Genomic DNA, 20,761 nt, shown 5'->3' with positions numbered 1-20,761 from the left:
GAACTTTATCGGAGAATATTATATCGACCTCCTTCTCAATTCCCCTTCGCTCGTCTAGTTTTTTTTTTTTTTTAAATATTGACAATATTCTCAGAATGGCACTACCTTGACTAAGAACATTGGGTTCACCTACAACGGATTAATTTAATAATTTTTGTGAGTATAAATCTCCAAATAATCTTTATGTAATAGCACAAATTTGCAATAAAGTTCATAATTATATTTCAGTTCTTAAATATGTAGGTTACACCTGAAAACCGGTAGTGTGGTCAATTTAAACCAAGTCTTACCAACTGTCAGCGGTGTTTTCGTTGATCAAGTTACATAGTTGTCATTTGTTCTTATATATATTTTTTCTCTGTGCGGTTTCTTTTTCCTGCGGAAATGCTGTGGGAAGTGTTAGGAGCATTACGATTCTCTAAAGCGAACTCAACACTGCACTGCAATGGGAAACGTATGAACGTACTCACACTACGGAACTGAACAGCTGCTTCTACCGCAGCCATACTGCGCTTGTACTTGAGAGGTACCTTCCTACAAACAAAAATACACAACTGTTGGGACTTTGGTAAACTGTAGCAAAATGTTGACAGCAGCGTCAAACTCTTGTGAACACGCATTCTGCGTTTTTCTTTTTTGTCACAGAAAAGCAATGGACATGGATTCTGACTGAAAATGCATTAACACAGTGTTATGTAATTCTCGGTGTAATTGTTTGTCACGAAAATCAGCCCAAAAGAGGTACCTGTGGTGCAGAATTTTATCCTGTATTGGAGGAGGTCTATACTGAAGACAGACAAGGTTTACAGAATTTTGTCAGAATGACATGTGGGTAGTCTGAAGAACTCGTGGGGCTAGTAGCACCACAAATTCAAAGGAAAGACACAAATTTTAGAGCTGCACTGTCACCAGCAGAACAGCTTCTTGCAATCCTTCGATTTTTGCAGTGGTGACAGTCACACATGTTTAATGTACTCTCGTCGAATATCACTGGTCAAGAGTAGTGAAACTGTGTCTAGAGCATGCTGGGTTATCGTGAATGTACTCAAGGATTTTGTAAAAGTAGGTATTGGTATTTTACTTACTATGCATTCTTAAAACATTTATACATGCATTTACTACATATTCAGTTCCTTCCCAATAACCCACTGTCTGAAGGCAGGGAACTTAAAGTTATTGTTAAGGTCTCAGACTGCTGTAGTATTTGCCACATATCTCATCCCGTAAGTAAAACAAGTTGCCGGAAACATTTGAAATACTCAGACGCAGCACATCTCACCAGGAATTCCCTTTGAAAGGAAGCAATGAAAATATATTTTAAGACCGAAAATGGAACATAATAAGTGTTACTGCCTTTGACTTAAAATTAAGAGACTGATAAAATGAAACAATTTATTCTTAAAAATACTGACTGATTTTGATTCTACAATTTTTTAAAGGAAATGAATCACTCTGTTTCCTCACTATGTGTTGTCAGTATTTGTGCAGTATCACCACCTACAGCCTCATTTTCAGTTGCATGAAATGATGTCGTTCTGTATTTCTGAACAGCACGTTGCAAGGCATCCCAGATATGCTCAATAATGTTCACGTCTGGGTAGTCTCGGGGCAAAGGAACTTTAAACTCAGAAGAGTGCTCCTGGAGCCCCTCTGTAGCAATTCTGGAGGTGTGTCGTAGTGGCCTGCTGGAATTGCTCAAGTCCGTCGGAATACTCAATGGACATGAATGGATGCACTTATGAGACAGGATGCTTAAGTACGCGTCACGTGTCAGAGTGGTATCTAGGGGCATCAGGGGTCCCTTACCACTCCAACTGCACACGCCCCACACCATTACAGAGCCTCCACCAGCTTGAACAGTCCCCTGCTGACATGGATTCATGAGATTATCTCCATACCCGTACATGTCCATGTGCTCGACACAATTAGAAACGAGATCATCCCGACCAGGCAACATATTTCCAGTCACCAACAGTCCAATGCTGGTGATATTAGGCAGGTGTACCAGTTTCTTTGGCCCTTCAGTGTATGTATGTGATGTCTGTGTATAGATGAGTTGAGAATCTGGGTCTGCCGGGAAGGGTACTGGGGAGTCCGTGCAGTTGCGGTGTCCACTGTGCCCGGATCGTTCAGTGACCAGAGAATCTGCCTAGCATGCAGGAGACTCGGGTTCGAATACCGGCCCGGCACAACTTTTCAGCTCTCCCCAGTGATTTAAATCAATCCCTACTTGCAGGCAATGTCTCTAATTCCTTTGCGTCTTAGTTCATAGAAGCTGTTGGATCAAAATGGTGTCTGTTCTTTCGGACTTGTCTAAAAGAACAGATGTCACATGTATTTATAAATTAAAATTTAAAAAACTCTTCTTCCCGTGTACAACACTAGATGAAAGACGAAAACTACTTAACATTGTTCCGTCGCGGCGCGCACGCGTAGAAAGTCACAACTGTACGTGACCCCGACGGATCAGGAATACCTTCATCGTCATTCACCGCTAAATGCTTTATTAATAAATACTGGACGCACGTTCACCGAACAGCTACAACGCAACTGTTTGAACGTTGCGGCTGGCAACAGTTGAAAACACGACCTCTTAGGTACTAACACTGCCGACTGGTGACATATGTATCGAGCAGATCTAGGGAGCAAAGTGACACTGCTGCAGGGACAGACGGTAGCACCTGTTGTTTAGATTAAATCTGGTGGTTCTGTTGTTTTGATTATAAGAAATCCGCTTTAAAAACCTGAATCTCAAGACAGTATTTTGTACAAATTGATTTCTCACAGTGTTGCCTTGTATGGTTAAAGAAGTGCATTTTTGTGCTTAAAATTTTAGAAATTATATACTTTATTGACTATCTGACTAGGAGGAGTGAACTGTTAAAAACAGTCCTGTCAACCCTGTAAAAAATAGATCAATCAGAGAGAGAGAGAGAGAGAGAGAGAGATCAACAAGGACTTAAATATTACTTTTGATTCGTCGAGCTTAAAATAGTGTTGTGGACAAGACGATTGCTGATTAGTTTCATGGCCATGGCTATAAGCCCAACTTTCGAAACCAGCGACGACCTTTGAAACAGAGTTTGGTCCGTCTTCAGGCAGTTATTTTAAGTTCACTACAGACTTCCATGCGATGTTACTTCCGATAGCGTTGTAGTAGACGTGGCAATCATCATGTTCAATCCTTTCGACAGAATACGTTTCCATGAACCACAATTTATACCGAAGGTGTCGCCGGATGTTGCACTATCTTGCGGAACCAAATTCCTCGCTTACTGAACATTTTCATGTCAGCTGATGGCCGCCCGGAACGGTCAGTATTAGAGACACGATTACAGGCATTTGCATGTTGCATATGCATTTGCATATTTGGCTCCTTTTCTTCGGTAATTGCATACTGTAACTAAAAACTAGTAGCGATGCACATTTTCGCTATATGTTTACAATATTTTAAAAATTTAGACGGGCGGTCTGTAGCTCGGCTTAGTTTTGATGTCTCACAGATTGACCGCGACCTGGAACAGCGTGCAGTCGCTAACCGAGAGGCCACTGCCTAGCGAAATCATTACAGAAGAGGAAGAGGCTCTCGCCCCCGGTTAATCCCCTTCGCTCTCATACCGTATCCGTCGGTAACAATTAAATTAAACTAGGCAAGGTTTTAGTCGCACGTCCATTGTTTCAGCTTAGCTTTCTATTTATTTGTACAAAGTTGAACAAGTTTACGACGTGCAGTGTATAATGCGTTGTGCGCCATGCTGCCCGAAAAAAGAAACGTAGTTTCGTCGATAGCTGACCATCCTGGAACATTTACATATCACGGAATTGTTTTATATTGTTGAGTTTGCGAGAAAAACGTTTCGGGAAAAAAATGTTTCAAACAGACCAGCATGTCAAGACAAGTCACGTGGCAGGAAAGCAGAAGAAAAGACCGCGACATCAACTACTGACAACAGCAAGTTGCAGTAGCAGTGATTCGTCCAAAGGTAACCAAAACAGTCGGTTTAACATGGATCTATGTGAAGCATTCATTGCAAGCAATATTCCTCCTCACAAACTTACAAACCCTATCGTCAAAGGCTTCCTGCGCAAATATCGCTTAAATCAAAATACACAAGATAAATCAACACTGCGTAAAAATTACATACTGACAATTTACATAAATGTTCTATAAGAAATACGCCATGAATTCAAGGACAGCATTATCTGGATTTCTGTTGACGAAACTAGAGACACTTGTGGCAGTTACATAGCAAATTTAATTGTTGGTGCTTTAAAAGAGGAGCCTTCCTATTTAGCGGCCTGCAAAGAACTTGAAAAAGTAGATCATTCTACGATCGCCATATTTGTGAATGAGGGTATTAGAAAAATATTTCCACAATCTTCTGCAGATGAAAGGGTGTTTGTGTTTATTTCAGATGCTGCTCCCTATATGATCAAAGCAGGAAAAGTCCTCCTAGTATTTTACCCCAATTTCATTCTTGTGAGATGCTTTGCTCATGGAGGACATTTTGAAGAAGTAGGTTCCACGTTTGTGAACGTAAATAAACTTAATTAATCCACAAAGAATATGTTTCTGAAGGTTCCTGGTCGCATCAAGAACTACAAAGAAAAACTACCCAATGTGCCTTTACCTACCGAACCAATGGTAACTCGTTGGGGTACGTGGATCGAAGCCGAGTAGTTTTACAATAAATGTTTCGAGACCATTGCGGGGGTAGTAAAAGACGTCAATTGAGCAGAGGCTTTGGCACTTTGCCAGCGCAAGGAAGCTTTTAATGATTCCGGTATTAAAAAAGACACTGCTGTGATTAGCACTCATTTTTTCCGTATACCTGCAAGTATCAAAAAGCTTGAAACTCCAGGTTTGGCGTTAATGAAGAAAATTATTCTAGTAAAGTCCACATTGTCGGAGGAATTTGCAAGAAAACTCGAAGTTTGAAAATATTTTAAACAATAATCCAGGTTTTGAACCCCTGTGCCAAATTGATAGTTTTATTAATGGGACAGGTACACTTTCACCAGAAACAATAAGTGCCAACATAGCACATAAATTAAAATACTGCCCAGTTACCTCAGTTGATGTAGAACGGTTCTTTTCTGTTTACAATAATGTTTTTATTAATGGGACAGGTAAACGTTTACCAGAAACAATAAGTGCCATCATAGCACACAAATTAAAATACTGCCCAGTTACCTCAGTTGATGTAGAACGGTTCTTTTCTGTTTACAATAATGTTTTCGGTGATCGAAGACACAATCTTACAACCCAACATTTGGTCCTTTATGTTTACAATAGTAGAAAAAAGTAAACTAGACTTAAATGATGCTGTGGTCCAATAGTACTAATTGAAAGTTAATGCTGTTCAAAAAAATTTCATGATTTTATGTAGTCTTTTGAATAAAATATTACGCAGTTTTTCAGCGTGCCCCTCTGTGTGCGATATATCTCGAAGTTGGCCCTGTACACATCGACTGCTTCGCTGCGACTCACTCGCATCGCATCGCATCGCATCCGCTCGTTGCTCACAACAATAGCAAAAAAAGGAACAATTCTTGAATCACGGTATGCGTCCCCATTTTGCAAATTTCTTGAAAATAATCCCACAAATGCCTCGTTCCTAACCTCTACTAGAAAGTATTCAGAAAATATCAGCGTTCTAGACGTACCGGTTTTTCGTGTGGCCGGCGCTCTTACTCGTAATGATATGCACAGGTTCGACATTGAGATATAATGCACGCAGTAACTACCGTGTTTTTTTTATCTGATGAGTTTCTGCAGCGGTTTTGTTAAGTTTTCAACGAAATTTTATACAGACACAGGAGTATTCCAGGTCAGCCACCCCACAACCAGAAACTAACGGAAACATGACAAAGGAAATACGCTCGCTAACAACTCGCCACCTAGCCGCAACGATCAAGAAGTATGATAGTGGTGACACCTAGCGGTACTTCTTCCTACTCCAGCGCTGTGTCGGAGGGTCCTGACCCGTCACGTCGCGGCGTTTCACCACACAGCTGACTGACTGCCCTCGGATGCGCCTTGCAACGGGTGCTGCTACTGACATTTAGATCTCGGTACATTCGCATATGTGCAGTTATGAGATAAATAAAAGTAAGCAACTCAAAATAACATCCAGCCAAACGCATGACAAATTCCATATCACAGATTGCTGTAGCTTCTAGGCGCGCAGTCCGGAACCGCGCGACTGCTACGGTCGCAGGTTCGAATCCTGCCTCGGGCATGGATGTGTGTGATGTCCTTAGGTTAGGTAGGTTTAAGTAGTTCTAAGTTCTAGGGGACTGATGACCACAGATGTTAAGTCCCATAGTGCTCAGAGCCATTTGATTGCTGTAGCGTGGTATGAAGCGCAAATGTGCAACACCAAAGTAGTTCGAGAGGTACATCTGTTATCAACACGACAGTTGCTTTGGACTCCATCGTGCTATGTTAGACACGGTACTACTGCAGGTGGTATGCTGTAGCTTTCCTCTGACCTCTGAACTGGCTTACCCAGTGGGGGGGCAAACAATTCAACGCGAGCTACGAACCTCGACGCAACTTTTTTCACAATAACAAATCAATCCCAAAGGTGAAAAAATGGGATTGGTGACGGAAGAAACCCTTGGACTTACTGGGAACCGAAACCTGACTTTCGCCTGTATAGTCTGGCTGTACCTTGCCACCGAGTCACGCTATGTGCTTGTACTTTCAGTAGGGTGCTGCGACGCTGTTGCCAGCTTTCAACTTGCGAAGCACAAATGGTTGCAGGTGAAACAGTCTTCTACAGGGTGACACAGAAAAACGGGAACATTTCGACAATCCAATAAAACTAGAAGTAATGAAGGAAAGACATTGCATTCATAGTAATTGAAACCTCAAAACTTTTCCATTTACGAAACACTGGTGGCATTTATCATTTTTTGAAATTTACGTCCTTTAGATGGCGTCCTCCTGTACGAATACATTGGTGAAATCTGCTGTTGAGATTCCTCACTGGCCGCTGCAACATCTCAGCTGGGATACTGTGAATTGCATCCCGTATTCTCTGCTTTAAATCATCCAGGGTTCTTGGTCGAGTCGCATAGACTTTGCTCTTGAGGTAGCCCCACAAGAAAAAAATCACAAACGGATAAATCTGGCGACCTAAGGAGGGCAGGGAATGTAACCGAATCTCGAGATCATACGGTTGCCTAACAATTCTCGCGTTGATTGCCGTGCAGTGTGTGATGTCGCTCCGTTCTGTTGGTACCAGGCTTCTTGAACGTTTGGGAAAAGTTGTTCAATGCAGGTGTAACGGAAGTTCTAACATCTCCACGTAACGATCAGCACTGACAGTTATAGTGTTTCCCCGTTCATTTGCGAAAAAAAATACGGTCCGATGACCCCATGTGTCGAAACAACACATCATACTGTCTCTTTACTAGCGTGTAAAGGGCGTTCATGAACGTCATTAGGATCTGTGTTTGCCCAGTAACGGTAGATCTGTTTATTCACATAGCCTGTGAGATGAAAATGTGCCTCATCTGACATCCACGACTTGTTTAGAAATTCATTGTCATTGTTTATTTTTATTACCATTTGTTGACAGAATCGTAATCGTAATCGGTAATCGTTGTCCTTCAATTGTTGCACCATCTGCAGTTTGTACGGATGAAATTTTAAAAGAAGATGAAGAATTCTGCGAACACTCTCCCGGGATATTCCAACCACTGCTGCTTGCTTACGATTTGAACGCCGTGGGCTCCGTAAGGCAGACTCACGTACGACATCAATGTTCGATGGAGAACGCACACTTCTTGGCCGTCCTGTTGTTTTCTTCTTGAGGGCAGATCCAGCCTCTTCAAAGGTATTAATCCAACATTTTATCGCGTGTTTCGAAGGAACGGCATCATGATGTCCTAAATTATAAAAACGTCGAAACTCCCTTTGCGGCGCGCCGCTACCAAACTATCACTGTTTTTATAAAACATTTTTATAGTTAACGCGCGCTGTAGTCCGTTCCATTGGTCCATGATTACTGAAATGGCGGACTGTTTCCTCGCTAACTGTCACGAACCCCCAGAGCTGTCATCTGCCCATGGCTGCCACTACTCATTTCAAATATTCCCATTATTCTGTGTCACTCTGTATATACTACAAGACTGAGGCATTGCAACAGAGACGCATACAAATTGCGTTACATGACTGGTTGTACGCGCACCAAACCCACTGCAGAGTTACTAGCAACTGTCCTACGATTTCTACTGCAACCGCGCTGAACCCATATGATACAGAAAATAGATTTCATCTAGACATCCGCGAGGGCAATGGGTATCACGAATATGCACACTATGAAGTCGGTAGGTCGTGTGCAGAAGGTAGTGAAAATAGTGAATAGCGGAAAGAGTCATTTCTGTCGGGGAGAGAGCGCGATGATTAGGGTAATTTTCGGTCGTGGAGCATCTAATGAATTACTTGTCTTGAGGAGCAGCAATATCGTCCTGCCGTTGTACTGATCGATGCAAGCTTGCAAACTGGCAGCTGGACACTACCTAATTAGCAACAGAGAGGTGAATTTGCATTAGAGTGAAGATGTTTCATTTGACTAATTCACTCTTTAAGCCTGAGTTCCGAACATTATAGCTGGACGTATTTGGCAGCACCCAGAGTGGGAAGCAATGACCTACAGAAACAATTTATAGCTGTAATTGTTACGCTTTGGGCCACTAAAAGCCCATTAATTTGAATAATGAACTTCAGTGTTTCTTAATGAGGCACGAAAGCCCTTTTCAAACTACGGGAGAGTTCATCAGGACTTAGCCTCATTTCGATTCGGCATAAGCCGTTCGCCGAGAGAACTTTAGCCAGAGCTGACAACGGCGTCCACTATCTACAGTCCGTTGAGCTGTTTTTTGATATAGCAGTTTGCTGTTCCAGCAGACAACGCCCCTCTCTCTCTCTCTCTCTTTTTCCCCTAGTTTATCGGATTAATGCCCGTGTTCCAAGTTACGGAAAACATGCCCGTGTTTCCATGTGCAGAAAACGAATTCTCTTTCTGGTAAATATGGAACAAATATGCATAACTTTAATCTTCTGTCCCTCTCGTTAATCCGAACAGTCAGGGTGCGACCCCACCAGAGTCCTATAATACTTTCTGAAACTCTTCGTGACTTTACACTTAAAAATACTTTAAGATGTAGCCTGGAAACATTTTTTGCTTGTACGAAAACTGCTACGTCACTCGTTTAATGGTTAACTGACACGAGGGAAGGCCAAGGAACACTCCTTCCAACAGGCCCATTAGCAGCTAATCATCATCACCGCACCGTGTTATTCAAATTACCATATTAATTGTTGTACAGGTACACCAATAGGAAATTTTTTTAAAGAAATGTGGCATTTTTCCACAACAATTCTGTTTCGCCCTGCGGGCTTGTCCAGGTGTTGCCAACCGTAGTCTTAGAGCGCCTACGAAGATTGCTTAGTAAATTGTCGAATCACAGTGAAAAAAGTTTAACACGAAATTAGAAAAATTTTCTGTTAAGCGCACATTAAAAAAAAAACTTTTGTAACTTGGGCTCTCATCAAATTTTATTATAGTACAGCAATTATATTCCTCCCAAAATTTACTCTTATAGGTACATACTGCATATCGGACGTCTACTGAAAGTAGATAATCGCTATTGATAAGTAAATCTGTTATTCTTTATCCAAAATGAGAATCCAATAGCTAACACACAGCGCTTTCCAGTTCGCTGTGTATTCGACAGCTAATGTTCTTACATTTTGAAATCGTCGCAATTTGAAACTTTTCCCAAGGCAAATTAAGGTGTTTTATTACGAAGGTGTGCTGAAAAGCACTTCTTCCGAATTTATTTAAGTGAAAACTCCTTACGCCTTTTAAATAAAACAGAAGTTATTAACATTCTACAGCTTTATTGTTCATTTCTACATATTTGCAGCCCTCTGTCGTTAAAGGGCTCCGAATTGCAGCGTGTAACTTGGCAGTGTGTACTAGTAACTATGTCGGTGTGTGAGAAACAGCATGCCGTAATCGAGTTTTGAATTCGAAGAGTTCGTTCACACTTGGAGCACCCTGCCCTTCAATATGAACAATGCCAAGACCGCACACGAGCTTTGCAACAATTAGACGCCTTGGCTTTACTTTCATCGATCAATACTCCAAAGAGCTCCTACTTAGCCCCATCCGATTTTCATCTGTTTCCGAAACTTAAAGAACACCTTCGAGGACTTTACTTCCATAGTAATAAAGCGGTGCAAGCAGAGGCGAGGCTGTGGCTCCGTGAACAGTCAAACTTTCTAGTGATGGTATCAACAAATTGGTCTCTCGTTGGCAGAAATGTGTTCGTCGTCAGGGTGCTTATGTTGAGACATAAATATGTGGACAGGAGGAGTAAAGATGCAGAATATGAACAACAATTGGTTTCAGTTACGAACCCTTAAGTTTTCACATAAATATCAGAGGTATTACTTTTCAGCACGCCCACGGAGATCCTTCCGAATTGCGTACTATTCTTCCTCCTCCCCCCCTCCCCCCTCCACCGCCACCACCCCCCGGTCACGACGGTCCCTTAACCCTAGGATGCATATACAGGGCCTCCGAGGCCCTTGTATGTCTTCATTTTTTAAAAAAAATTCTGTAATTTTTTGTTCGATTTCAATCTGCTTTCCAGTAGTCTTTCACTAACACTGTGGCATTCCTCCTATCAAGTCTCAACGAGATACCTTTTTAAGTTTTTTGTATAATGCAATACGTTTACCCATACACACTGCACGCATAAGCAGGGCTTCAGAAGCCCTCACATATTTATAAATGTTCTTTAGCCTATATTGTCTTCAACATTTGTTTGGGAGCAGTTATTAATTCAACAATAACTGTAGTGGTATTTCCAGCAACAGGAGTGCCAACAGCAGCAGTAGCTGTAGTAGTAATAGTATAACTAAAAAATAATACACACTACTTTCAGATATTGGCGATGTCGGTGTATTATTGATCTTTTTGCTATCAAACGTTTTATTATTGCATAGTATTGTTATACTGCGCTGCTCTTGTCAGCCTCATTCTTACTGTAGTTTGTTTGTTGCTGCAAGGCCCATATTGTTACGAGTATGACTCGTTTAGTGCTGTACAAGCTGCTGTTCAAGAGACACGCCTTTTGCTATGGCTTCGACACGCAAAGCAAGAGAGTCAGTACTAGCAAATGCAGCTGATTTTGGAAGTGTTGTGGCTCAGTGGTTTGAAGAAGATGTTTCTTGCGAGGAAGGAAATATTTTTGAAGATGCAAGTAGTGAAGAATCAGCCAATGAACCTGCAGATGTGAATATTGAGGCAGATGATAGTCCTTCCGATAATATTACTTCATCAGAGTCTGAAAATGAACCACCACATAAAGGTATAGAAGACCACACATACATTAGTCGGAATGGAACGATTTGGAAATTAGATCCTCCTGCAACTTTTCGTACACCTGTTCATAATATCGTAAAGAAGGCACTTGGTCCAGCCCGTGGTTTGAAAACCTGTAAACCCAAGGATGCCTGGGACTATTTCATCTCCAAGGAAATACTAGAGGAAATCATCAACTGCACAAATATTGAAGGCAGAAGAGTGGCTGCTTTACGTGGTAAAACGTGGAAAAACGTTTCGCTTGCTGAAATGGAGGGTTTTCTTGGTCTTTTACTGCTTTCTGGTGTTGAGAAGAGTTGGGATGTCCCTATTAGAGAATTATTCTTGGATGAAAAGGCAAATCCTACATATAAGGCCACCATGTCAGTAAATAGATTCGAGGATATAAGGAGAATGATTAGATTTGATGACAGGCGTACCCGTGAAGCTCGATCTGCAGATGACAAGCTTGCAGATGTTCGCTATGTATGGGAACTATTTCTTGACACGTAGAAGTAGAATGATTCGCTCACAGTTGACGAACAGCTAGTCCCATTCCGTGGAAGATGCAGCTTCACCCAGTATATGCCCTCTAACCAGCCAAGTATGGGATAAAAATATTTTGGCTATGTGATGTTACATCTGCATATGCTTTAGACGGAATTTTTTATACTGGAAGGATGCCCCATGAACCTATTCAGAAAAATCTAGGATTGAATGTGGTGAACAATCTTGCTAAAAGCATTGAAAGATCATCAAAAAATATTACTGTTGACAACTTCTTTGCTAGTGTGCAGCTGGCAGAAGAGATGCTTCAGAAGCAAATCACAGTAGTGGGAACAATCAAAGAAAATAAACCAGAAATTCCTAATGAGATGAAACCATCTGCCTCAAGAGCGATTCATTCCTCTTTGTTTTCATTTAGAGGTGACATTAAAATGGTGAATTATGTTCCCAGAAAGAAAAAGTCTGCAGTTCTGACTAGCACAATGCATCACGACAGAAACATCGATGAAACTCATGCAAAAAAGAAACCAGATATAATAAAGTTCTATAACTCTACGAAGGGTGGAGTAGATCAAATGGATCAGAAAATTCGTTACTACACTTGCAAGAGACAAACAAGAAGATGGCCATTTGCATTATGGACGAATATGATGGACGTCGCAGCAATGAACAGTGAAATTTTATTTTCTGCCCAACATCTGACATACCATAGTGGAAGAAGTGAAAAAGATTTAGCAGAGGAAATGGTAAGGCCGCTAATGGAACTTCGTATTCAGATCACTAATTTTCCAAACAAAATCGTTGATGCCATGCAAAAATGTGGTGTTCAAAAAGATGTCATATAGTCGAACCAACTACCTGTTTCAGGAAAAAGAAGATGGTGCAATTATTGTCCACATAATAAACACAGGAAAAGTGCTATGACATGCATTAAGTGTAAAATCAAGATCTGTAAGGAACATAGTGGCGTTCTTTGTGCTTCTTGTTTGTCACATGTTGTAAACTAAGAAAAATGCAATTTTATATGAACAATGAATAACAACTTTTTGTCAAAATATTGCCTATATACATAATATTGTGAATAATGAGTACGTTTTAATTGAAGAAACTGGTTGTAATAAATGTTATAAAATGTGAACTGCAACTTATAAGTGAATTAATAAAATTATTTGTATATGTTGTATGTAAATGGATGTAACTAATAAAAATTCACTCTTAGAGATTTTTTTAAAAAATAATAAAATGTTCATCAGGCCCACCACATCCTGTTACTGTATCTTAGGAATCTTTCAATATGACAATAAATTTGACAGAAATAAATTTAACTCCAAAGAATGATTATATGAAAAGAGGAAAATGTTAAATTCGAGGCTCTGCATATGCATTCATGTGTGTTTTCAGCACCATGCATCGTAGGGTTAATCGATGGTTTTACTGTTTAACCAGCAGTAAATCAAGCCAGTTACATCGGTGTAGAAGATACCTATGAAAAACTGTATGGACTCTGTGTTTCTTACCGCATTTGCTTTTTGTAAATAGCAATGATTGTAAGAAATGAGTGGTGAAATAAAAAGAGTTGAACACAAAAATAGTGTTCGGTATTATTAAATTTTGAACTAAAAGATAGTTAAATATTAGAAACAATACCATTCATCGGTAAAACTTATTTGGGCAAACTCTACCCCTGTTCCTTTCCTTGAGAATGCCCGTCCGTCCGGTTCTGCAGAAAGTTCAATTCCTATTGTGCTTAAAGTTCATCTCTTTCCAGCAGCAGAGACCGTAGTGTGGGAGCATTAATAGAGAGCCCGCATCTCGTGGTCGTGCGGTAGCGTTCTCGCTTCCCACGCCCGGGTTCCCGGGTTCGATTCCCGGCGGGGTCAGGGATTTTCTCTGCCTCGTGATGGCTGGGTGTTGTGTGCTGTCCTTAGGTTAGTTAGGTTTAAGTAGTTCTAAGTTCTAGGGGACTGATGACCACAGATGTTAAGTCCCATAGTGCTCAGAGCCATTAATAGAGTAAATATCTCTAGAGTGAGCATTCACATGCGCAGAACAGATTTTGTGTTGTCAACATACATTGCCGCCCTGGTCACGTGTTCTCGGGACGTCGTGTCTGTCCTTATAGCGCCTGTATATTTAGAATGTCACTACATCCCTAGTACAGACGGATTCTTTTCGTACGTGTCGTGAATTATTTATATATGTTGCGCGGACATTTTAACAGTATCCATTTGATACCGGGAATAAACCAGCTACGTAACTTTTAAGGGCACGTGATACTACATCCTGCTTCTTTGCGATTGGTGTCACAGTTCAGATGCACTCGATTTTTGATAGTTTTTGGTATGATACGGCACTTTATAATATTACAGAGCATGACGTACATCTTTGCAGTGATAGTCTTGCATAACGACTTGACAGTACGCTAGTACTTTTGCAAGTGTCCGAAAAACACCGAATTTGCCACACATTAGCGATTATATCCCTGCTAATTCGTCCTTTTTTCTGCTATTTCTGGGTATTTATTTTCTCGCTTTTGTGACCTAAAGCACAATTTTTCTTACTGGAGACACTTTGGAGTACTTATTTAACGCATTTTACGTGCTTGCTCCCAGTTTATTAAATAAATAGTAGTAGACTGAGTAATCTATATACATAATCGGCAGGTCACTGATAAATGCATGGAGGATAATATTTGCTGAAACAACTAACCATTCCCTTTCCTGTTCCACTAGCAAATTTAAGACAGGAAGCGACTGTTTGTAAGCTTTCGTACAAGCCGTAATACACTCCTGGAAATGGAAAAAAGAACACATTGACACCGGTGTGTCAGACCCACCATACTTGCTCCGGACACTGCGAGAGGGCTGTACAAGCAATGATCACACGCACGGCACAGCGGACACACCAGGAACCGCGGTGTTGGCCGTCGAATGGCGCTAGCTGCGCAGCATTTGTGCACCGCCGCCGTCAGTGTCAGCCAGTTTGCCGTGGCATACGGAGCTTCATCGCAGTCTTTAACACTGGTAGCATGCCGCGACAGCGTGGACGTGAACCGTATGTGCAGTTGACGGACTTTGAGCGAGGGCGTATAGTGGGCATGCGGGAGCCGGGTGGACGTACCGCCGAATTGCTCAACACGTGGGGCGTGAGGTCTCCACAGTACATCGATATTGTCGCCAGTGGTCGGCGGAAGGTGCACGTGCCCGTCGACCTGGGACCGGACCGCAGCGACGCACGGATGCACGCCAAGACCGTAGGATCCTACGCAGTGCCGTAGGGGACCGCACCGCCACTTCCCAGCAAATTAGGGACACTGTTGCTCCTGGGGTATCGGCGAGGACCATTCGCAACCGTCTCCATGAAGCTGCGCTACCGTCCCGCACACCGTTAGGCCGTCTTCCGCTCACGCCCCAACAACGTGCAGCCCGCCTCCAGTGGTGTCGCGACAGGCGTGAATGGAGGGACGAATGGAGACGTGTCGTCTTCAGCGATGAGAGTCGCTTCTGCCTTGGTGCCAGTGATGGTCGTATGCGTGTTTGGCGCCGTGCAGGTGAGCGCCACAATCAGGACTGCATACGACCGAGGCACACAGGGCCAACACCCGGCATCATGGTGTGGGGAGCGATCTCCTACACTGGCCGTACACCACTGGTGATCGTCGAGGGGACACTGAATAGTGCACGGTACATCCAAACCGTCATCGAACCCATCGTTCTACCATTCCTAGACCGGCAAGGGAACTTGCTGTTCCAACAGGACAATGCACGTCCGCATGTATCCCGTGCCACCCAACGTGCTCTAGAAGGTGTAAGTCAACTACCCTGGCCAGCAAGATATCCGGATCTGTCCCCCATTGAGCATGTTTGGGACTGGATGAAGCGTCGTCTCACGCGGTCTGCACGTCCAGCACGAACGCTGGTCCAACTGAGGCGCCAGGTGGAAATGGCATGGCAAGCCGTTCCACAGGACTACATCGAGCATCTCTACGATCGTCTCCATGGGAGAATAGCAGCCTGCATTGCTGCGAAAGGTGGATATACACTGTACTAGTGCCGACATTGTGCATGCTCTGTTGCCTGTGTCTATGTGCCTGTGGTTCTGTCAGTGTGATCATGTGATGTATCTGACCCCAGGAATGTGTCAATAAAGTTTCCCCTTCCTGGGACAATGAATTCACGGTGTTCTTATTTCAATTTCCAGTAGTGTATTATATAGTCATAAAATCGTAAAAAAATAGGTCTACAGAATCAAGTCTTAATTATAATGCATCTCGAAATTTTTAAACATATACAGTGTCTCTTACTAATATTATAACTACAATTAGAGCTACATGGTATGTACCCATTAAAAGTTACTATCCCTCCTTTCACATATTTTTCTTAGCATCCGTAGCAACAACAGTAATTCACCATCGCTATTACACTATCAACAAACGGTGAAACACAACAAAAACTCTTGATATTATAAACTTCAAACGCTGCAGACAGCACACACGCACAGCGAAATCCCGAAAACACGTGGCAATCCCGGTTCAATGTTGACAACATGCGCAGAACGCAATGCTCACTCCAGAGATATTTGCTCTATGGGAACATTCTGAGATACAGTTTGTATGAACCAAACTCTTTGGCTCGAAAATACGGCGTTGAAGAATCACCGTAACTTATTTTACATTGTCGTTGACAGAGCTATTTCATCTCTATTTTAAGGAAAGCAGTGGTTTGTTTTCGTGCCTAGCGATTTCTCTGCCAGTATACATAAAAAATTACAGAACCTGTATTTAAAAACACCAAACAGGAAACGATTGTGACACAAAATTCACTTATTTCGATAATCACTTCGGCACACTAACACTGAATTTGAAAACTGAAGTGTCGACAACGGCAGTGCCCAAGACGTAACTGCGCCAGCGACCACTGTTTACTTTTTTAGGTAAAAACAGCGAATAAATATGGGCGACGTAGCGACTAGAGGAAGTAAATATATTTAACATATCGAGAAGCAAAATCTTTCCTGTTATGTGTTAAAGGAAGAAAAAAGTGTACGAAATTACATAGTTTTGCGTCGGGACCACAATATTATTTCGTTTTAACCGATTTTTTTTAGACTGTACTGGGGACAGAAAAAAGTACTCACCGAACCGGCTCAGCCTTCGCCTATATACATTTCTCATGTAAAGATCGTATTGGCATAGAATAAGATAATCTAAAGCAAAATTTTCCTCACGGAGTTAATACAGAACCTACCTTGCTCCAAAATATATTTGTAGCTGGAGCATATGAACACGACGGCGGCTGCAACTAGTTTTCCTGGCACCGCTCCCGGAAACTGCTAAGCAAACCGTGTCACATGGCTCGATAACATCCAGCCCTCCACCCACGCCGCAGTTCTGTCATAATGACCCAGCTACTTACATCCGCAAAAATTCGATGTTCTCCAGTGACTTACGCAAAACATTATTTTACCCTCTCCTCTCAATAGAAAATACTTAAGACGCTATATAGAGTATGATGCACTTGAGTATCGGTTCAACAAATTACATACTTCGTATTCTGCTGTTATCAGCGTTCTCTGGCGTCCTGTATCTGTTATGCTTTCTCGTAAATCTAAATACATGAAATACAACAAAGACCATACATCGGGCGTTGGAAAGATGCAGATCGTTAATTTGTGCTCTTCTTAGCGTGGAGCAGGGGTGTCTGTGAACATTCACATGTGCAGAAGGGGATATCTGCCGCCAACATACATTGCCTCCATGTCATGTGACTTTGTTGTACGTACCTCTAAAAAAGTAGCTATTCTTCCTTCCACGTATTTCTATTGGCATCCTTACCATTGTTCCTACTATTAAATAAATTTGTGAAAACTGATCCAATTATGCGTTGCATTAAATTATGTTTAGCATATATATAAGTACAATTTCGTCCTTATAAGTAATTTTTTTGTTTGGCCTATTCATGAGGGGGCATCATCAGTGATATATCACATGATGGCAATTGTTCAATTCTGTACATTTTGCTAGGTGATGTAATGTTTTCTGTTAGCACTACAGATAAGTATATATAATCATACAATATTCTTTGTATTATAAGTCACTGATAACGCCTAAAAAGAAAAACGTTCAGGTGAAAAAACCGGATTCTTATCAACATGAAAAAAACGTAATTGAAGCAGCAACTGATAACGAATGATTGCAAGTATGAACAATATCTTAACCATAAAAAAACTCTAGTCAATAAACCTGATAAGACGGCACAAGAGTTTACCACAAACTAAACAGTAAAGTCAACAGCACAAAATAAAAGAATACACATACTTTCACTGTTCCAATAGGTAACGAGATAAAAGCAAAGTAGGAATGTATACAACCAAAAATAAAGACAAAACTGTAATAATTTTAAATAATTTAGTAGCACTGAACATGCAAGGGCAAACCGTCGCCAATGCTCTTTTACTGTTGAATTGACACGAAACGGATGAAGGAATGCGAATACAATCAGGGATGAACCAATGGTATGAAATACTATTAGCGAATATTATTCAGAATTGCTAAACTCTACTGTAATGAGCATACTGTGACTAACGAATATTTGGGCAAGAACGGGGGCGAGCAGCCACTTCAACCATTTTAATCGTAATTTATTATCAAAAATATTTAGACGAAAATTACATTTTTTTAAAACACTGACCTCACAATGTTCGAACTATAAGAAACACTGCGTGTGGGAAAGATCATGTTTTCTATAAACCACTGGATTTTTTTTTCCTCTTACAAACTTGCAATCCATTCCTAAATGTGGCACTTTCATAACACCAGTAACGTCACATAACAGATATAATCACAGTACGCCTTTGTGTTTGAAAGGGCATGATTGTGTAGCATCACGTCACATTCCTTAAGAACTGAACGAAAATACCGAAAAATAAACACATGGCAGTGCTGTTACTCTTGTCATTATGCAAGTATACAAATCACCTTTTATGTTACGGTTATAATCCAGCGCAAAAGCAATGATTAGTGTAAAATTTTTTCTCCTGTTCGAGTCCGCCTAAGTCATAAAATGTAATATTCTAGCCAACATTTCCTGTATAGTAATATAGTACGACAGAGAACATGAATTTCAGATAAAGGGGTCGAACCAAAATACGAAATCACAGTAATTTTTGACAAAAGAATTTGGATCACTGTGTAACAGTTGATTATTTAAGCTATAAAATGTAACAAATCACACCATTTGAACATTATTAGATTATACCAATCCTCTGTCTTTATTTTAGCAATGTAATATATCTTCCGTTGCGCGCTACGTTTACTATTTCACACTATCCTCTGTACCTGATGAATTGCGTGATACGAGACGAAGTATAACAAAAACATTCGCTGAGGCACGGAGTCGGTCATTGGTCTTCCCCCACTACAGCGAACGTGCTCGTGGAAGGTCAGTTACCCACCACACGTGTTACTTTCCTGTCAGGAAGACAGAATTCCAAGGTTATTGACCTCGCAGGAACACAAACTACTCTCGAATGTTCTGCCTTAATCCAAAAACATCCCACCACAGCCTGCTATGCACATACTCACTGCCACAAATGTTGTAATATCACAAATATACTGTAATTAATAAACTAACGAAATCAACACGTTGAAATTCCTTATTAATTTGATATAAAACTTCTGAGGTAAAATCAATAACAATAGCAAAAACCTTATATCTGAGATATATAAACATGCTTGTTTACGAAGAGCTGTATTTACGGGACGGTTCTCGATAAATCCCACCACGTCTGGTATATTTATGTCTTCATACATCCACATAACAAATAAACAAAGCTGTTATTGTTTATTATCGTAAACAGCACGAACAGTTTAACGATGATTTCATTCACGTGTCAGTCTTGATTGCTTGCATGGAAACACTACGAAAACAATTAAGCTAAACGCCACGATACCGGCGTCATGACAAGTATGTTTTGGTTAGACGTCACTGACGTACACTGCGTGGTCACATGGGATGTAACATCATTATCAGCATTAGCTCTGATATGACGTCAAATATATGTGAATGACGCACACTGGTTTCAGATATCACAATCGAATGTCGCAATAGCGGAATGAAAACAAATGTAGTCACTAGTTTTAAGCATCCACTGCAATAAAAATATGACGTTAAAAAATCTTACTCACCACAAGAGCCATGCACATTGAAGACTGATTAGACGGTTAAAGACGCAAATCCGTACAGTCGGATGTTTTAAGCACTCCCACAGGCGAACAGAACTCAAGGTTAACTGTCTGCGGAACAAAGATGGAGGACAGTCTAGACGGCGGAGCTCTGTCTGGCGTGACGTCACCCTGAGGTGGAATACCATTGGCTGACGGCAGTCTGCGTCGAAGAAGAGGGGCGCTTCATTACAAAATATGCGGCGTTTCTAGAGCAACGCGTCTCTCAGGACGTAACATTTCTGCTGCAGTGACACGAACGCCTAAATCCATGCGACGCAACCAGCAACCTGTATAAGTACTTAAAATTCTTTTTATACAGCGCTGTGACAATCAGGTGTGAATAAAGCAGCTACTATTCCGTTATTCTGACAGGCTTTCCGGTCTGAAAATAAAACAAAACACAATACTGGAACAATTTAATCGCATGGTCACTTAATTACGCGGGACATCCAGGGGTTTAAAGTATATTAGATCCGCCACCAGTCCAATATTGAAGTGTTGCAGATCGCAAAGCTGCGCTGAGAATACGTTTCTTAAAGCTTTCCTGGCTGATCGAATATTCCATCATTTTCTGGGCGACTCACCTTAAGAATGATTGAAAGTTTGTCACCCGAAATATCGTAAAAATGATTAAGAATATACC

The 20,761-nt window shown here is 41.3% G+C and overlaps 1 protein-coding gene across 1 annotated transcript in view; it reads right to left on the bottom strand.

Moving 5' to 3' along the window:
* The window catches only part of LOC126161322 (PRL-1 phosphatase), a 656,036-nt gene extending 635,847 nt beyond the window's left edge, over nt 1-20,189 (bottom strand). Inside the window, exon 1 of the mRNA XM_049917076.1 lies at nt 20,080-20,189. The gene's annotated coding sequence lies outside the window, so the exon portion shown is untranslated. The remainder of the gene's footprint in view (nt 1-20,079) is intronic.
* Between the last annotated feature and the right edge of the window lie 572 nt (nt 20,190-20,761).

This window comes from Schistocerca cancellata, chromosome 2 (assembly GCF_023864275.1).
Source record: "Schistocerca cancellata isolate TAMUIC-IGC-003103 chromosome 2, iqSchCanc2.1, whole genome shotgun sequence".
Classification (NCBI taxonomy): domain Eukaryota; kingdom Metazoa; phylum Arthropoda; class Insecta; order Orthoptera; family Acrididae; genus Schistocerca; species Schistocerca cancellata.
The sequence above is the reverse complement of the archived record's forward strand: the minus strand, read 5'-3'. Positions and strand labels throughout refer to the sequence as shown.